The following is an 18,509-nucleotide window of genomic DNA, read 5'->3' as shown; positions in this document are numbered from 1 at the left end:
TAAACCTGCAGAGGTGCATCGGAATGTAAAACTGGTGACACAGGAAACGCTCAAAACGTAGACAGTAGGAAGACTCAGTCTTCCTGTACTTAAGTCGGCATTGTGTCTCTTATATTTAATTCCGATGCAATTTCTGTGTTTGATCGTCAATGGGAAGGTCTAATCGATACACAAAACCTACAGAGGTGCATCGGAATGTAAAACTGGTGACACAGGAAACGCTCAAAACATAGACAGTAGGAAGACTCAGTCTTCCTGTACTTAAGTCGGCATTGTGTCTCTTATATTTAAATCCGATGCAATTTCTGTGTTTCATCGTCAATGGGAAGGTCCAATGGATACAGTAAACCTGCAGAGGTGCATCGGAATGTAAAACTGGTGACACAGGAAACGCTCAAAACGTAGACAGTAGGAAGACTCAGTCTTCCTGTACTTAAGTCGGCATTGTGTCTCTTATATTTAATTCCGATGCAATTTCTGTGTTTCATCGTCAATGGGAAGGTCTATTCGATACACTAAACCTGCAGAGGTGTATCGGAATGTAAAACTGGTGACACAGGAAACGCTCGAAACGTAGACAGTAGGAAGACTCAGTCTTCCTCTACTTAAGTCGACATTGTGTCTCGTAGATTTAATTCCGATGCAATTTCTGTGTTTCATCCTCAATGGGAAGGTCCAAGGGATACAGTAAACCTGCAGAGGTTAATCGGAATGTAAAACTGGTGACACAGGAAACGCTCAAATCATAGAGCCTAAGAAGACTCAGTTTTCTTGTACTTAAGTCGCCATTGTGTCTCTTATATTTAATTCCGATGCAATATCTGTTTTTCATCGTTACTGCGAAGGTCGAAGGTATACAGTAAACCTGCAGAGGTGCATCGGAATGTAAAACTGGTGACACAGGAAACGCTCAAAACATAGAACCTAAGAAGACTCGGTTTTATTGTACTTATGTCGGCATTGTGTCTCTTATATTTAATTCCGATGCAATTTCTGTGTTTCATCGTCGATGGGGAGGACCAAGGGATACAGTAAACCTGCAGAGGTGCATCGGAGTGAAAAACCGGTGACACAGGATACGCTCAAAACATAGACAGTAGGAAGACTCAGTCCTCCTGTACTTAAGTCGGCATTGTGTCTCATATTTAATTCCGATGCAATTTCTGTGCTTCATCGTCAATGGGAAGGTCCAAGGAATACAGTAAATCTGCAGAGTTGCATCGGAATGTAAAACTGATTACACAGGAAAAGCTCAAAACATAGACAGTATAAAGACTCAGTCTTCCTCTACTTAAATCGGCATTGTGTATCTTATATTTAATTCCGATGCAATTTCTGTGTTTCATCGTCAATGGGAAGGTCCAAGGGATACAGTAAACCTGCACAGGTCCATCGGAATGTAAAACTGGTGACACAGGAAACGCTCAAAACATAGACCCTAAGAAGACTCAGTTTTCTTGTACTTAAGTTGACATTGTGTCTCTTAGATCTATTTCCGATGTAATTTCTGTGTTTCATCGCTTCTGCGAAGGTCCAATGGATAAAGTAAACCTGCAGAGGTGCATTGGAATGTAAAACTGGTGACACAGGAAACGCTCAAAACATGGACCCTAAGGAGACTCAGTTTTGTAGTACATAAGTCGGCATTGTGTCTCTTATATTTAATTCCGATGCAATTTCTGTGTTTCTTCGTCAATGGGAAGGTCCAAGGAATACAGTAAACCTGCAGAGTTGCATCGGAATGTAAAACTGATTACACAGGAAATGCTGAAAACATAGACAGTATAAAGACTCAGTCTTCCTGTACTTAAATCGGCATTGTGTCTCTTATATTAAATTCCGAAGCAATATCTGTGTTTCAACGTCACTGTGAAGGTCCAAGGGATACAGTAAACCTGCAGAGGTGCATCGTAATGTAGAACTGGTGACACAGGAAACACTCAAAACATAGACAGTAGGAAGACTCAGTCTTCCTGTACTTAAGTCGGCCTTGTGTACCTTATATTTCAATCCAATGCAAATTCTGTGTTTCATCGTCAATGGGAAGGTCCATTGGATACAGAAAACCTGCAGAGGTGCATCGGAATGTAAAACTTGTGACACAGGAAACGCTCAAAACGTAGACGGTAGGAAGACTCAGTCTTCCTGTACTTAACTCCAGATTGAGTCTCTTATATTTAATTCCGATGCATTTTCTGTGTTTCATCGTCAATGGAAAGGTCCAATCGAAACAGTAAAACTGCAGAGGTGCATCGGAATGTAAAACTGGTGACACAGGAAACGCTCAAAACATAGACAGTAGAAGACTCAGTCTACCTGTACTTACGGCGGCATTGTGTCTCTTATATTTAAATCCGATGCAATTTCTGTGTTTCATCGTCAATGGGAAGGTCCAATGGATACTGTAAACCTGCAGAGGTGCATCGGAATGTAAAACTGGTGACACAGGAAACGCTCAAAACGTAGACAGTAGGAAAACTCAGTCTTCCTGTACTTAAGTCGACATTGTGTCTCTTAGATTTAATTCCGATGCGATTTCTGTGTTTCATCGTCAATGGGAACGTCGAAGGGATACAGTAAACCTGCAGAGGTCCATCGGAATGTAAAACTGGTGACAGAGGTAACGCTCAAAACGTAGACAGTAGGAATACTCAGTCTTCCTGTACTTATGTCGGCATTGTGTCTCTTATATTTAATTCCGATGCAATTTCTGTGTTTCATCGTCAATGGGAAGGTCTAATCGATACACTAAACCTGCAGAGGTGCATCGGAATGTAAAACTGGTGACACAGGAAACGCTCAAAACATAGACAGTAGGAAGACTCAGTCTTCCTGTTCTTAAGTCGGCATTGTGTCTCTTATATTTAATTCCGATGCAATTTCTGTTTTTCATCGTCAATGGGAAGGTCAAATGGATACAGTAAACCTGCAGAGGTGCATCGGAATGTAAAACCTGTGACACAGGAAACGCTCAAAACGTAGACAGCAGGAAGACTCAGTCTTCCTGTACTTAAGTCGGCATTGTGTCTCTTATATTTAATTCCGATGCAATTTCTGTGTTTCATCGTCAATGGGAAGGTCTAATCGATACACTAAACCTGCAGAGGTGTATCGGAATGTAAAACTGGTGACACAGGAAACGCTCAAAGCGTAGACAGTAGGAAGACTCAGTCTTCCTCTACTTAAGTCGACATTGTGTCTCTTAGATGTAATTCCGATGCAATATCTGTGTTTCATCGTCACTGTGAAGGTCATAGGGATACAGTAAACCTGCAGAGGTGCATCGGAATGTAAAACTGGTGTCACAGGAAACGCTCAAAACATAGACCCTAAGAAGACTCAGTTTTCTTGTACTTAAGTCGGCATTGTCTCTGTTATATTTAATTCCGATGCAATTTCGGTGTTTCATCGTCAGTCCAATGGATACAGTAACCCGCAGAGGTGCATCGGAATGTAAAACTGGTGACACAGGAAACGCTCAAAACATAGACCCTAAGGAGACTCAGTTTTGTAGTACTTAAGTCGGCATTGTGTCTCTTATATTTAATTATGATGCAATTTCTGTGTTTTAATCGTCACTGTGAAGGTCCAATGGATACAGTAAACCTGCAGAGGTGTATCGGAATGTAAAACTGGTGACACAGGAAACGCTCAAAACATAGACCCTAAGAAGACTCTGTTTTATTGTACTTAAGTCGGCATTGTGTCTCTTATATTTAATTCCGATGCAATTTCTGTGTTTCATCGTCGATGGGGAGGACCAAGGGATACAGTAAACCTGCAGAGGTGCATCGGAGTGAAAAACTGGTGACACAGGAAACGCTCAAAACATAGACAGTAGGAAGACTCAGTCTTCCTGTACCTAAGTCGCATTGTGTCTCATATTTAATTCCGATGCAATTTCTGTGTTTCGACGTCGATGGGAAGGTCCAAGGGATACAGAAAACCTGCAGAGGTCCATCTGAATGTAAAACTGGTGACACAGGAAACGCTCAAAACATAGACCCTAAGAAGACTCAGTTTTTTTGTACTTAAGTCGGCATTGTGTCTCTCATATTTAATTCCGATGCAATTTCTCTGTTTCATCGTCAATGGGAAATTCCAATGGATACAGTAAACCTGCAGAGGGGCATCGGAATGTAAAACTGGTGACACAAGAAACGCTCAAAGCATAGACAGTAGGAAGACTCAGTCTTCCTGTACTTAAGTCGGCATTGTGTCTCTCATATTTAAATCCGATGCAATTTCTGTGTTTCATCGTCGATGGGAAGGTCCAAGGCATACAGAAAACCTGCAGAGGTCCATCGGAATGTAAAACTGGTGACACAGGAAACGCTCAAACCATAGACCCTAAGAAGACTCAGTTTTCTTGTACTTAGGTCAGCATTGTGTCTGTTATATTTAATTCCGATGCAATATCTGTGTTTCATCGTCGCTGGGAAGGTCCAATGTATACAGTAAACCTGCAGAGGTGCATCGGAATGTAAAACTGCTGACACAGCAAACGCTCAAAACGTAGACAGTAGGAAGACTCAGTCTTCCTGTACTTATGTCGGCATTGTGTCTCTTAGATCTAATTCCGATGCAATTTCTGTGTTTCATCGTCGATGGGGAGGTCCAAGGGATACAGAAAACCTGCACAGGTCCATCGGAATGTAAAACTGGTGACACAGGAAACGCTCAAAACATAGACCCTAAGAAGACTCAGTTTTCTTGTACTTAAGTCGGCATTGTCTCTCTTATATTTAATTCCGATGCGATTTCTGTGTTTCATCGTCACTGGGAAAGTCCAGTGGATACAGTAAACCTGCAGAGGTGCATCGGAATGTAAAACTGGTGACACAGGAAACGTCCAAAACATAGACCCTAAGGAGACTCAGTTTTGTAGTACTTAAGTCGGCATTGTGTCTCTTATAATTAATTCCGATGCAATTTCTGTGTTTCTTCGTCAATGGGAAGGTCCAAGAAATAGTATAAACCTGCAGAGTTGCATCGGAATGTAAAACTGATCACACAGGAAACACTGAAATCATAGACAGTATAAAGACTCAGTCTTCCTGTACTTAACCCGGCATTGTGTCTCTAATATTAAATTCCGATGCAATATCTGTGTGTCATCGTCACTGTGAAAATCCAAGGGATACAGTAAACCTGCAGAGGTGCATCGGAATGTAAAACTGGCGACACAGGAAACGCTCAAAACAAAGACAGTAGGAAGACTCAGTCTTCCTATACTTAAGTCGGCATTGTGTCTCTTATATTTAAATCCGATGCAATTTCTGTGTTTCATCGTCAATGGGAAGGTCCAATGGATACAGTAAACCTGCAGAGGTGTATCGGAATGTAAAACTGGTGACACCGGAAACGCTCACAACGTAGACAGTAGGAAGACTCAGTCTTCCTGTACTTATGTCGGCATTGTGTCTCTTATATTCAATTCCGATGAAATTTCTGTGTTTCATCGTCAATGGGAAGGTCCAATCGATACAGTAAAACTGCAGAGGTGCATCGGAATGTAAAACTGGTGACACAGGAAACGCTTAAAGCATAGACAGTAGGAAGACTCAGTCTTTCTGTACTTAAGTCGGCATTGTGTCTCATATTTTATTCCGATGCGATTTCTGTGTTTCATCGTCAATGGGAAGGTCCAAGGAATACAGTAAACCTGCAGAGTTGCTTCGGAATGTAAAACTGATTACACAGGAAACGCTCAAAGCATAGACAGTATAAAGACTCAATCTTCCTCTACTTATATCTGCATTGTGTCTCTTATATTTAATTCCGATGCAATATCTGTGTTTCATCGTCACTGTGAAGGTCCAAGGGATACAGTAAACCTGCAGAGGTGCATCGGAATGTAAAACTGGTGTCACAGGAAACGCTCAAAATATAGACAGTAGGAAGACTCAGTCTTCCTGTACTTAAGTCGGCATTGTGTCTCTTATTTTTAAATCCGACGCAATTTCTGTGCTTCATCTTCAATGGGAAGGTCCAATGGATACAGTAAACCTGCAGAGGTGCATCGGAATGTAAAACTGGTGACACAGGAAACGCTCAAAACGTAGACAGTAGGAAGACTCAGTCTTCCTGTACTTAAGTCGACATTGTGTCCCTTAGATTTAATTCCGATGCAATTTCTGTGTTTCATCGTCAATGGGAAGGTCCAAGGGATACAGTAAACCTGCTGAGGTCCATCGGAATGTAAAACTGGTGACACAGGAAACGCTCAAAACATAGACCCTAAGGAGACTCAGTTTTCTTGTACTTAAGTTGACATTGTGTCTCTTAGATCTATTTCCGATGCAATTTCTGTGTTTCATCGTCGATGGGGAGGTCCAAGGGATACAGAAAACCTGCACAGGTCCATCGGAATGTAAAACTGGTGACACAGGAAAGCTCATAACATAGACCCTAAGAAGACTCAGTTTTCTTGTACTTAAGTCGGCATTGTCTCTCTTTTATTTAATTCCGATGCAATTTCTGTGTTTCATCGTCTCTGGGAAGGTCCAATGGATACAGTAAACCTGCAGAGGTGCATCGGAATGTAAAACTGGTGACACAGGAAACGCTCAAAACATAGACCCTAAGGAGACTCAGTTTTGTAGTACTTAAGTCGGCATTCTGTCTCTTATATTTAATTCCGATGCAATTTCTGTGTTTCATCGTCAATGGGAACGTCCAAGGGATACAGCAAACCAGCAGAGTTGCATCGGAATGTAAAACTGATTACACAGGAAACGCTGAAAACATAGACAGTATAAAGACTCAGTCTTCCTGTACTTAAATCGGCATTGTGTCTCTTATATTAAATTCCGATGCAATATCTGTGTTTCATCATCACTGTGAAGGTCCAAGGGATACAGTAAACCTGCAGAGGTGCATCGGAATGTAAAACTGGCGACACAGGAAACGCTCAAACATAGACAGTAGGAAGACTCAGTCTTCCTGTACTTAAGTCGGCACTGTGTCTCTTATATTTAAATCCGATGCAATTTCTGTGTTTCACCGTCAATGGGAAGGTCCAATGGATACAGCAAACCTGCAGAGGTGCATCGGAATGTAAAACTGGTGACACAGGAAACGCTCTAAACGTAGACAGTAGGAAGACTCAGTCTTCCTGAATTAAGTCAGCATTGTGTCTCTTATATTTAATTCCGATGCAATATCTGTGTTTCATCGTCACTGTGAAGGTCCAAGGGATACAGTAAACCTGCAGAGGTGCATCGGAATGTAAAACTGGTGTCACAGGAAACGCTCAAAATATAGACAGTAGGAAGACTCAGTCTTCCTGTACTTAAGTCGGCATTGTGTCTCTTATATTTAAATCCGATGCAATTTCTGTGTTTCACCGTCAATGGGAAGGTCCAAGGGATACAGTAAACCTGCAGAGGGGCATCGGAATGTAATACTGGTGACACAGGAAACGCTCAAAGCATAGACAGTAGGAAGACTAAGTCTTCCTGTACTTAAGTCGGCATTGTGTCTCTTATATTTAAATCCGATGCAATTTCTGTGTTTCATCGTCGATGGGAAGGTCCAAGGCATACAGAAAACCTGCAGAGGTCCATCGGAATGTAAAACTGGTGACACAGGAAACGCTCAAACCATAGACCCTAAGAAGACTCAGTTTTCTTGTACTTAAGTCGGCATTGTGTCTCTTATATTTAATTCCGATGCAATATCTGTGTTTCATCGTCGCTGGGAAGGTCCAATGTATACAGTAAACCTGCAGAGGTGCATCGGAATGTAAATCTGGTGACACAGGAAACGCTCAAAATATAGACCCTAAGGAGACTCAGTTTTGTAGTACTTATTTCGGCATTGTGTCTCTTATATTTAATTCCGATGCAATTTCTGTGTTTCATCGTCACTGTGAAGGTCCAATGTATACAGTAAACCTGCAGAGGTGCATCGGAGTGAAAAACTGGTGACACAGGAAACGCTCAAAACATAGACAGTAGGAAGACTCAGTCTTCCTGTACTTAAGTCGGCATTGTGTCTATTATATTTAATTCCGATGCAATTTCTGTGTTTCATCGTCACTGGGAAGGTCCAATGGATACAGTAAACCTGCAGAGGTGCATCGGAATGTAAAACTGGTGACACAGGAAACGCTCAAAACGTAGACAGTAGGAAGACTCAGTCTTCCTGTACTTATGTCGGCATTGTGTTTCTTAGATCTAATTCCGATGCAATTTCTGTGTTTCATCGTCGATGGGGAGGTCCAAGAGATACAGAAAACCTGCACAGGTCCATCGGAATGTAAAACTGGTGACACCGGAAACGCTCAAAACATAGACCCTAAGAAGACTCAGTTTTCTTGTACTTAAGTCGGCATTGTCTCTCTTAAATTTAATTCCGATGCAATTTCTGTGTTTCATCGTCACTGGGAAAGTCCAATGGATACAGTAAACCTGCAGAGGTGCATCGGAATGTAAATCTGGTGACACAGGAAACGTCCAAAACATAGACCCTAACGAGACTCAGTTTTGTAGTACTTAAGTCGGCATTGTGTCTCTTATAATTAATTCCGATGCAATTTCTGTGTTTCATCGTCGATGGGGAGGTCCAAAGGATACAGAAAACCTGCAGAGGTCCATCGGAATGTAAAACTGGTGACACAGGAAACGCTCAAAGCATAGACCCTAAGAAGACTCAGTTTTCTTGTACTTAAGTCGGCATTGTCTCTCTTATATTTATTTCCGATGCAATTTCGGTGTTTCATCGTGAGTCCAATGGATACAGTAAACCTGCAGAGGTGCATCGGAATGTAAAACTGGTGACACAGGAAACGCTCAAAACATAGACCCTAAGGAGACTCAGTTTTGTAGTACTTAAGTCGGCATTGTGTCTCTTATATTTAATTATGATGCAATTTCTGTGTTTCATCGTCACTGTGAAGGTCCAATGGATACAGTAAACCTGCAGAGGTGTATCGGAATGTAAAACTGGTGACACAGGAAACGCTCAAAACATAGACCCTAAGAAGACTCAGTTTTATTGTACTTAAGTCGGCATTGTGTCTCTTATATTTAATTCCGATGCAATTTCTGTGTTTCATCGTCGATGGGGAGGACCAAGGGATACAGTAAAACTGCAGAGGTGCATCGGAGTGAAAAACTGGTGACACAGGAAACGCTCAAAACATAGACAGTAGGAAGACTCACTCTTCCTGTACTTAAGTCGCATTGTGTCTCATATTTAATTCCGATGCAATTTCTGTGTTTCATCGTCAATGGGAAGGTCCAAGGAATACAGTAAACCTGCAGAGTTGCATCGGAATGTAAAACTGATTACACAGGAAACGCTCAAAACATAGACAGTATAAAGACTCAGTCTTCCTCTACTTAAATCGGCATTTTGTCTCTTATATTTAATTCCGATGCAATTTCTGTGTTTTATCGTCAATGGGAAGGTCCAAGGGATACAGTAAACCTGCTGAGGTCCATCGGAATGTAAAACTGGTGACACAGGAAACGCTCAAACATAGACCCTAAGAGGACTCAGTTTTCTTGTACTTAATTTACATTGTGTCTCTTAGATCTATTTCCGATGCAATTTCTGTGTTTCATCGTGGATGGGGAGGTCCAAGGGATACAGAAAACCTGCAGAGGTGCATCGGAATGTAAAACTGGTGACACAGGAAACGCTCAAAGCATAGACCGTGAGAATACTCAGTTTTCTTGTACTTAAGTCGGCATTGTGTCTCTTATATTTAATTCCTATGCAATTTCTGTGTTTCATCGTCAATGGGAAGGTCCAATTTATACAGTAAACCTGCAGAGGTGCATCGGAATGTAACACTGGTGACACAGGAAACGCTCAAAACATAGACAGTAGGAAGACTCAGTCTTCCTGTACTTAAGTCGGCATTGTGTCTCTTATATTTAATTCCGATGCAATTTCTGTGTTTCATCGTCGATGGGGAGGTCCAAGGGATACAGTTAACCTGCAGAGGTGCATCGGAGTGAAAAACTGGTGACACAGGAATCGCTCAAAGCATAGATAGTAGGAAGACTCAGTCTTCCTGTACTGAATTCGGCATTGTGTCTCTTATATTTAAATCCGATGCAATTTCTGTGTTTCATCGTCAATGGGAATGTCCAATGGATACAGTAAACCTGCAGGGGTGCATCGGAATGTAAAACTGGTGACACAGAAAACGCTTAAAGCATAGACAGTAGGAAGACTCAGTCTTTCTGTACTTACGTCGGCATTGTGTCTCATACTTAATTCCGATGCAATTTCATTGTTTCATCGTCAATGGGAAGGTCCAAGGAATACAGCAAACCTGCAGAATTGCATCGGAATGTAAAACTGATTACACAGGAAACGCTCAAAACATAGACAGTATAAAGACTCAGTCTTCCTGTACTTTAATCGGCATTGTGTCTCTTATATTTAATTCCGATGCAATATCTGTGCTTCATCGTCACTGTGAAGGTCCTAGGGATACAGTAAACCTGCAGAGGTGCATCGGAATGTAAAACTGGTGACACAGGAAACGCTCAAAACGTAGACAGTAGGAAGACTCAGTCTTCCTGTACTTAAGTCGGCATTGTGTCTCTTATATTTAATTCCGATGCAATTTCTCTGTTTCATCGTCAATGTGAAATTCCAATGGATACAGTAAACCTGCAGAGGGGCATCGGAATGTAAAACTGGTGACACAGGAAACGCTCAAAGCATAGACAGTAGGAAGACTCAGTCTTCCTGTACTTAAGTCGGCATTGTGTCTCTTATATTTAAATCCGATGCAATTTCTGTGTTTCATCGTCGATGGGAAGGTCCAAGGCATACAGAAAACCTGCAGTGGTCCATCGGAATGTAAAACTGGTGACACAGGAAACGCTCAAACCATAGACCCTAAGAAGACTCATTTTTCTTGTACTTAAGTCGGCATTGTGTCTCTTATATTTAATTCCGATGCAATATCTGTGTTTCATCGTCGCTGGGAAGGTCCAATGTAATCAGTAAACCTGCAGAGGTGCATCGGAATGTAAATCTGGTGACACAGGAAACGCTCAAGATATAGACCCTAAGGAGACTCAGTTTTGTAGTACTTAGGTCGGCATTGTGTCTCTTATATTTAATTCCGATGCAATTTTTGTGTTTCATCGTCACTGTGAAGGTCCAATGTATACAGTAAACCTGCAGAGGTGCATCGGAGTGAAAAACTGGTGACACAGGAAACGCTCAAAACATAGACAGTAGGAAGACTCAGTCTTCCTGTACTTAAGTCGGCATTGTGTCTATTATATTTAATTCCGATGCAATTTCTGTGTTTCATCGTCACTGGGAAGGTCCAATGGATACAGTAAACCTGCAGAGGTGCATCGGAATGTAAAACTGGTGACACAGGAAACGCTCAGAACATAGACCCTAAGGAGACTCAGTTTTGTAGTACTTAAGTCGGCATTGTGTCTCTTATATTTAATTCCGATGCAATTTTTGTGTTTCATCGTCAATGGGAAGGTCCAAGGAATACAGTAAACCTGCAGAGTTGCATCGGAATGTAAGACTGACTACACAGGAAACGCTGAAACATAGACAGTATAAAGACTCAGTCTTCCTGTACTTAAATCGGCATTGTGTCTCTTATATTTAATTCCGATGCAATATATGTGTTTCATCGTCACTGTGAGGGTCCAAGGGATCCAGTAAACCTGCAGAGGTGCATCGGAATGTAAAACTGGTGACACAGGAAACGCTCAAAACGTAGACAGTAGGAAGACTCAGTCTTCCTGTACTTATGTCGGCATTGTGTCTCTTAGATCTAATTCCGATGCAATTTCTGTGTTTCATCGTCGATGGGGAGGTCCAAGGGATACAGAAAACCTGCACAGGTCCATCGGAATGTAAAACTGGTGACACAGGAAACGCTCAAAACATAGACCCTAAGAAGACTCAGTTTTCTTGTACTTAAGTCGGCATTGTCTCTGTTATATTTAATTCCGATGCAATTTCTGTGTTTCATCGTCACTGGGAAAGTCCAATGGATACAGTAAACCTGCAGAGGTGCATCGGAATGTAAAACTGGTGACACAGGAAACGTCCAAAACATAGACCCTAAGGAGACTAAGTTTTGTAGTACTTAAGTCGGCATTGTGTCTCTTATAATTAATTCCGATGCAATTTCTGTGTTTCTTCGTCAATGGGAAGGTCCAAGAAATACAGTAAACCTGCAGAGTTGCATCGGAATGTAAAACTGATCACACAGGAAACACTGAAATCGTAGACAGTATAAAGACTCAGTCTTCCTGTACTTAACCCGGCATTGTGTCTCTAATATTAAATTCCGATGCAATATCTGTGTGTCATCGTCACTGTGAAAGTCCAAGGGATACAGTAAACCTGCAGAGGTGCATCGGAATGTAAAACTGGCGACACAGGAAACGCTCAAAGCATAGACAGTAGGAAGACTCAGTCTTCCTATACTTAAGTCGGCATTGTGTCTCTTATATTTAAATCCGATGCAATTTCTGTGTTTCATCGTCAATGGGAAGGTCCAATGGATACAGTAAACCTGCAGAGGTGTATCGGAATGTAAAACTGGTGACACAGGAAACGCTCAAAGCGTAGACAGTAGGAAGATTCAGTCTTCCTGTACTTATGTCGGCATTGTGTCTCTTATATTCAATTCCGATGCAATTTCTGTGTTTCATCGTCAATGGGAAGGTCCAATCGATACAGTAAAACTGCAGAGGTGCATCGGAATGTAAAACTGGTGACACAGGAAACGCTTAAAGCATAGACAGTAGGAAGACTCAGTCTTTCTGTACTTAAGTCGGCATTGTGTCTCATATTTAATTCCGATGCGATTTCTGTGTTTCATCGTCAATGGGAAGGTCCAAGGAATACAGTAAACCTGCAGAGTTGCTTCAGAATGTAAAACTGATTACACAGGAAACGCTCAAAGCATAGACAGTATAAAGACTCAATCTTCCTCTACTTAAATCGGCATTGTGTCTCTTATATTTAATTCCGATGCAATATCTGTGTTTCATCGTCACTGTGAAGGTCCAAGGGATACAGTAAACCTGCAGAGGTGCATCGGAATGTAAAACTGGTGTCACAGGAAACGCTCAAAATATAGACAGTAGGAAGACTCAGCCTTCCTGTACTTAAGTCGGCATTGTGTCTCTTATTTTTAAATCCGACGCAATTTCTGTGCTTCATCTTCAATCGGATGGTCCAATGGATACAGTAAACCTGCAGAGGTGCATCGGAATGTAAAACTGATGACACAGGAAACGCTCAAAACGTAGACAGTAGGAAGTCTCAGTCTTCCTGTACTTAAGTTTACATTGTGTCACTTAGATTTAATTCAGGTGCAATTTCTTTGTTTCATCGTCAATGGGAAGGTGCAAGGGATACAGTAAACCTGCTGAGGTCCATCGGAATGTAAAACTGGTGACACAGGAAACGCTCAAAACACAGACCCTAAGGAGACTGAGTTTTCTTGTACTTAAGTTGACATTGTGTCTCTTAGATCTATTTCCGATACAATTTCTGTGTTTCATCGTCGATGGGGAGGTCCAAGGGATACAGAAAACCTGCACAGGTCCATCGGAATGTAAAACTGGTGACACAGGAACGCTCATAACATAGACCCTAAGAAGACTCAGTTTTCTTGTACTTAAGTCGGCATTGTCTCTCTTTTATTTAATTCCGATGCAATTTCTGTGTTTCATCGTCACTGTGAAGGTCCAAGGGATACAGTAAACCTGCAGAGGGGCATCGGAATGTAAAACTGGTGACACAGGAAACGCTCAAAGCATAGACAGTAGGAAGACTCAGTCTTCCTGTACTTAAGTCGGCATTGTGTCTCTTATACTTAAATCCGATGCAATTTCTGTGTTTCATCGTGGATGGGAAGGTCCAAGGCATACAGAAAACCTGCAGAGGTCCATCGGAATGTAAAACTGGTGACACAGGAAACGCTCAAACCATATACCCTAAGAAGACTCAGTTTTCTTGTACTTAAGTCGGCATTGTGTCTCTTATATTTAATTCCGATGCGATATCTGTGTTTCATCGTCGCTGGGAAGGTCCAATGTATACAGTAAACCTGCAGAGGTGCATCGGAATGTAAATCTGGTGACACAGGAAACGCTCAAAATATAGACCCTAAGGAGACTCAGTTTTGTAGTACTTAGGTCGGCATTGTGTCTCTTATATTTAATTCCGATGCAATTTCTGTGTTTCATCGTCACTGTGAAGGTCCAATGTATACAGTAAACCTGCAGAGGTGCATCGGAGTGAAAAACTGCTGACACAGGAAACGCTCAGAACGTAGACAGTAGGAAGACTCAGTCTTCCTGTACTTAAGTCGACATTGTGTCCCTTAGACTTAATTCCGATGCAATTTCTGTGTTTTATCGTCAATGGGAAGGTACAAGGGATACAGTAAACCTGCAGAGGTGCATCGGAATGTAAAACTGGTGACACAGGAAACGCTCAAAACATAGACCCTAAGGAAACTCAGTTTTGTAGTACTTAAGTCGGCATTGTGTCTCTTATATTTAATTCCGATGCAATTTCTGTGTTTCATCGTCAATGGGAACGTCCAAGGGATACAGTAAACCTGCAGAGGTGCATCGGAATGTAAAACTGATTACACAGGAAACGCTCAAAACATAGACAGTAGGAAGACTTAGTCTTCCTGTACTTAAGTCGGCATTGTGTCTCTTATATTTCAATCGGATGCAATTTCTGTGTTTCATCGTCAATGGGAAGGTCCAATGGATACAGTAAACCTGCAGAGGTGCATCGGAATGTAAAACTGGTGACACAGGAAACGCTCAAAACGTAGACAGTAGGAAGACTCAGTCTTCCTGTACTTAAGTCGGTATTGTGTGTCTTATATTTAATTCAGATGCAATTTCTGTGTTTCATCGTCAATGGGAAGGTCCAATGGATACAGTAAACCTGCAGAGGTGCATCGGAATGTAAAACTGGTGACACAGGAAATGCTCAAAACGTAGACAGTATAAAGACTCAGTCTTCCTGTACTTAAATCGGCATTGTGTCTCTTATATTAAATTCCGATGCAATATCTGTGTTTCATCGTCACTGTGAAGGTCCAAGAAATACAGTAAACCTGCAGAGTTGCATCGGAATGTAAAACTGATCACACAGGAAACACTGAAATCATAGACAGTATAAAGACTCAGTCTTCCTGTACTTAACCCGGCATTGTGTCTCTAATATTAAATTCCGATGCAATATCTGTGTGTCATCGTCACTGTGAAAGTCCATGGGATACAGTAAACCTGCAGAGGTGCATCCGAATGTAAAACGGGCGACACAGGAAACGCTCAAACCATAGACAGTAGGAAGACTCAGTCTTCCTATACTTAAGTCGGCATTGTGTCTCTTATATTTAAATCCGATGCAATTTCTGTGTTTCATCGTTAATGGGAAGGTCCAATGGATACAGTAAACCTGCAGAGGTGTATCGGAATGTAAAACTGGTGACACAGGAAACGCTCAAAACGTAGACAGTAGGAAGACTCAGTCTTCCTGTACTTATGTCGGCATTGTGTCTCTTATATTCAATTCCGATGCAATTTCTGTGTTTCATCGTCAATGGGAAGGTCCAATCGATACAGTAAAACTGCAGAGGTGCATCGGAATGTAAAACTGGTGACACAGGAAACGCTTAAAGCATAGACAGTAGGAAGACTCAGACTTTCTGTACTTAAGTCGGCATTGTGTCTCATATTTAATTCCGATGCGATTTCTGTGTTTCGTCGTCAATGGGAAGGTCCAAGGAATACAGTAAACCTGCAGAGTTGCATCGGAATGTAAAACTGATTACACAGGAAACGCTCAAAACATAGACAGTATAAAGACTCAATCTTCCTCTACTTAAATCGGCATTGTGTCCCTTATATTTAATTCCGAGGCAATATCTGTGTTTCATCGTCACTGTGAAGGTCCAAGGGATACAGTAAACCTGCAGAGGTGTATCGGAATGTAAAACTGGTGACACAGGAAACGCTCAAAACGTAGACAGTAGGAAGACTCAGTCTTCCTGTACTTAAGTCGGCATTGTCTCTCTTATATTTAATTCCGATGCAATTTCTGTGTTTCATCGTCTCTGGGAAGGTCCAATGGATACAGTAAACCTGCAGAGGTGCATCGGAATGTAAAACTGGTGACACAGGAATTGCTCAAAACATAGACCCTAAGGAGACTCAGTTTTGTAGTACTTAAGTCGGCATTGTGTCTCTTATATTTAATTCCGATGCAATTTCTGTGTTTCATCGTCAATGGGAAGGTCCAATGGATACAGTAAACCTGCAGAGGTGCATCGGAATGTAAAACTGGTGACACAGGAAATGCTCAAAACGTAGACAGTATAAAGACTCAGTCTTCCTGTACTTAAATCGGCATTGTGTTTCTTATATTAAATTCCGATGCAATATCTATGTTTCATCGTCACTGTGAAGGTCCAAGGGATACAGTAAACCTGCAGAGGTGCATCGTAATGTAAAACTGGTGACACAGGAAACACTCAAAACATAGACAGTAGGAAGACTCAGTCTTCCTGTACTTAAGTCGGCCTTGTGTCTCTTATATTTCAATCTGATGCAAATTCTGTGTTTCATCGTCAATTGGAAGGTCCAATGGATACAGTAAACCTACAGAGGTGCATCGGAATGTAAAACTGGTGACACAGGAATCGCTCAAAATGTAGACAGTAGGAAGACTCAGTCTTCCTGTACTTAAGTCGGCATTGTGTCTCTTATATTTAATTCCGATGCATTTTCTATGTTTCATCGTCAATGGGAAGGTCCAATTGATACAGTAAAACTGCAGAGGTGCATCGGAATGTAAAACTGGTGACACAGGAAACGCTCAAATCATAGACAGTAGGAAGACACAGTCTACCTGTACTTAAGTCGGCATTGTGTCTCTTATATTTAAATCCGATGCAATTTCTGTGTTTCATCGTCAATGGGAAGGTCCAATGGATACAGTAAACCTGCAGAGGTGCATCGGAATGTAAAACTGGTGACACAGGAAACGCTCAAAACGTAGACAGTAGGAAGACTCAGTCTTCCCGTACTTAAGTCGACATTGTGTCTCTTAGATTTAATTCCGATGCAATTTCTGTGTTTCATCGTCAATGGGAAGGTCGAAGGGATACAGTAAACCTGCAGAGGTCCATCGGAATGTAAAACTGGTGACACAGGAAACGCTCAAAACATAGAGCCTAAGAAGACTCAGTTTTCATATACTTAAGTCGGCATTGTGTCTCTTATATTTAATTCCGATGCAATATCTGTTTTTCATCGTCACTGCGAAGGTCGAAGGGATACAGTAAACCTGCAGAGGTGCATCGGAATGTAGAACTGGTGACACAGGAATCGCTCAAAACGAAGACAGAGGAAGACTCAGTCTTACTGTACTTAAGTCGACATTGTGTCTCTTAGATCTAATTCCGATGCAATTTCTGTGTTTCGTCGTCAATGGGAAGGTCCAATGGATACAGTAAACCTGCAGAGGTGCATCGGAATGTAAAACTGGTGACACAGGAAACGCTCAAAACGTAGAAAGTGGGAAGACTCAGTCTTCCTGTACTTAAGTCGACATTGTGTCTCTTAGATTTAATTCCGATGCAATATCTGTGTTTCATCGTCACTGTGAAGGTCATAGGGATACAGTAAACCTGCATAGGTGCATATGAATGTAAAACTGGTGTCACAGGAAACGCTCAAAATATAGACAGTAGGAAGACTCAGTCTTCCTGTACTTATGTCGGCATTGTGTCTCTTATATTTAAATCCGATGCAATTTCTGTGTTTCATCGTCAATGGGAAGGTCCAATGGATACAGTAAACCTGCAGAGGTGCATCGGAATGTAAAACTGGTGACACAGGAAACGCTCAAAACGTAGACTGTAGGAAGACTCAGTCTTCCTGTACTTAAGTCGCCATTGTGTCTCTTATATTTAATTCCGATGCAATTTCTGTGTTTCATAGTCAATGGGAAGGTCTAATCGATACACTAAACCTGCAGAGGTGCATCGGAATGTAAAACTGGTGACACAGGAAACGCTCAAATCATAGACAGTAGGAAGACTCAGTCTTCCTGTACTTAAGTCGGCATTGTGTCTCTTATATTACAATCCGATGCAATTTCTGTGTTTCATCGTCAATGGGAAGGTCCAATGTATACAGTAAACCTGCAGAGGTGCATCGGAATGTAAAACTGGTGACACAGGAAACGCTCAAAACGTAGACAGTAGGAAGACTCAGTCTTCCTGTACTTAAGTCGGCATTGTGTGTCTTATATTTAATTCAGATACAATTTCTGTGTTTCATCGTCAATGGGAAGGTCTAATCGATACACTAAACCTGCAGAGGTGTATCGGAATGTAAATCTGGTGACACAGGAAACGTTCAAAACGTAGACAGTACGAAGACTCAGTGTTCCTCTACTTAAGTCGACATTGTGTCTCGTAGATTTAATTCCGATGCAATTTCTGTGTTTCATCC

The sequence above is a fragment of the Schistocerca nitens genome, chromosome 6 (genome assembly GCF_023898315.1).
Source record: "Schistocerca nitens isolate TAMUIC-IGC-003100 chromosome 6, iqSchNite1.1, whole genome shotgun sequence".
Lineage (NCBI taxonomy): Eukaryota > Metazoa > Arthropoda > Insecta > Orthoptera > Acrididae > Schistocerca > Schistocerca nitens.
The sequence above is the reverse complement of the archived record's forward strand: the minus strand, read 5'-3'. Positions refer to the sequence as shown.